The 2,371-nt window shown below is 58.1% G+C and overlaps 1 long non-coding RNA gene across 1 annotated transcript; it reads right to left on the reverse strand.

Moving 5' to 3' along the window:
• Nucleotides 1–220: 220 nt before the first annotated feature.
• Nucleotides 221–2,341, reverse strand: LOC117797949. Its single transcript, XR_004622754.1, has 2 exons — nucleotides 1,165–2,341; nucleotides 221–928 (listed from the first exon to the last, which is right to left on the reverse strand). It is a non-coding gene; the product is annotated as an uncharacterized LOC117797949 (long non-coding RNA).
• Between the last annotated feature and the right edge of the window lie 30 nt (nucleotides 2,342–2,371).

A 2,371-nucleotide genomic window follows, 5' to 3' on the forward strand; every position in this document is an offset into this window, starting at 1 on the left:
CGGGAGGCTCCCCCAGAGGCTGGGCCTTCCTTCCTCCCCAGGACGGGCTCCCATTCCTCCCCCGAGGTCCTCACTCCCACTGTCAGCCTCCCTGCTCAGAGCTGGCTGTGCTACCCTCCTGACACTCAGGGTCCCGCACACCGGGCCCCAGGCTCTGCGCTCACGAGACCTGTATCTTTTCGTTAGGGAGAAATGTGAGAAAAACACACGCCCCAAAGTCTGTTACTCTACCACTTTTTTTTTACATTTGCTCACATCAAATAACATGTTTAGTACGTGCAGACGTTTTAAGTGGTTTCCGTTTTAGTGCACGAATAATACTGTTTTAACATCTAATCGGCACTATTTTCTCAACATCAAAGTCGTTTTGAAAACTATTATTGTAAACCATTGTATCATATTCCAATAACCTCGTAAGTCAAAAGTCACCTTCCCTCCCTTGTACGCTGAAATACTCTTCTTCCCCGATACATACCCTTCGACAGGTAATGCCACAAATACCTTCAAGAATGGAGGTTTGCCTTTTTGTTGTTATGTGTTTGCTTGCTTGTTTCTTCAGTGGAGGGATGTCTTTGTGGGGTCAGTGGTGGTGAATAGCTTTAGGGGTCTAGCTTTTCGAAAAGGTGGTGCAGATCTGCAGGGCGGGATCTGTCTGGACAGAGCTGGGTGCAGGCCCGGGGACAGGCTCTGGGATCAGACGGGTCCCCTCCCCTTCGTTCTCACGCCTGTGTTTTATGAACTCCTCCGGGGCACCAGCGGCCTGTGCAGCCCCCTCCCTTTGCGTGGCCAGGACCCAGGGACTTGGGTCCAACCACGGCGGGCTCTTCTTCGGAGACTGGGTAGTAAAGGCTGTGTCTCCGGTGCCTTTCTCTCTCCCCCCTTCACCCTCGGCTTGCTCCCTCCGGGGAAGCCCCCACCGTGTTGTGAGCTGCTGACAGAGAGACCCACGTGGCAGGGAACTGCGGGCAGCACCTTCAGGGGCCCGGGGCTCCCATGGAGGCACTGAACTTCCAGCACGAGGCATAACTTTCCTCAGAGGCCAAGCTGCCGCCAGGCCGGGGCTGGGGCTGGTCTGTCTTCCCAGACTGCAGGCCTGCAGGGGGGATTCTGATGGGGCACCTCCCTCCCACTCCAGGACCCCGTCAGGGCACATTTGGATGGTACCTTGATCCCAGGCAGAGGCAGCATCCCACACTTCGGAGTCACCTTCTCTGGGCTGCTCAACCATGGCTTCATTCTGTAGGCAGAGCCTGGGCACTCCGCACCTCCCTGTCAGACTGGTGTGAGGGGGCCAGCGAGTCTCAGAGAGCCAGCACACAGTAGGTGCTCAGCCCACGTCAGCCACCAGCCTCCCTGGCCCATGCATTTACCCCCGGGGCCTGACGACTTGGCACGCCCCTCTTCCACCTCAAACTGTGGACAGCTGTCCACTCTCTGGCACCTGGCGGGCCCTCGGGGATCCCTGTGCAGTTAACAAAAGGGTGAGTGGACCAGAGGCTCAGTCAAAGGCCTCCGTGTAAGGGCAAGGCCACCGTCAGCCCCAGAGGACTGTTTCCAAGGGTCAGGGCTGGGAGGCCACAGTGTAGCCACAGGTGCGGGGAGCCGGCAGGTCTGGGGACCCCAGAGGTTTTGCCTGCTGTGCGCTCACAGCATCTCCTCTGTTCTCCTTCCAAGGGCCTGAAGCCAGATGACGCATGGAAGATGGAGAGGGGAAGAGAAGTGGGGTGTGCCAGGGGAGGCTCACCGGGCCTAGCCGACTTGGACCCTCTGCCCTAATGATCCAACAGGTGAGGCTGGGCTGCTGCCCCAGCGGCTTACTCAGCTCAACGCAGCTGCTCCAGGAACGGCTCCAATGCCCACCCTTCTGGGCGAGGCTGGGGCCTCTCGATCCTTGCAGAGAAGCCCCATTCCCAGGCCTGTGCACAGGCACACACACCAACACACATATACGTGAATATACGTGCATGCGTACATATGCACATGTATACATGCACAAATGTGTGCGCGTGTGCGCACAAGAGTGCATTCTTCATCCCTTGGCGTCTCCCAAAGGGGCTCATCCTAATTTCCCGCAAACGGACGGTGACAGGTGTGCAGGCTCTGAGGTCTCAGGGCTGCTTGGGAGACACCTCTCTGTGCAGGTGGGGCCCATTCTCACCGCTCCCCTGCCCATCGGGCCTCCAGAACCTGGGCTCACTCCCTGACCGACCTGGGTCACCTGCCTGCTCTGGCCGGCCTCAGTTTACCCAGTTGTGCAGTGAGCAGATGGACCAGAGCCTCATTGGGGTTGTTTCAGCCCTGGCGGTGGAGGACTCACCCCCATGCTACCCAAATCCTGGCCAGTTTTTCCTGCATCCCTGCGGTTTTCTGA

The sequence above is a fragment of the Ailuropoda melanoleuca genome, unplaced genomic scaffold (genome assembly GCF_002007445.2).
Source record: "Ailuropoda melanoleuca isolate Jingjing unplaced genomic scaffold, ASM200744v2 unplaced-scaffold199, whole genome shotgun sequence".
NCBI lineage: Eukaryota > Metazoa > Chordata > Mammalia > Carnivora > Ursidae > Ailuropoda > Ailuropoda melanoleuca.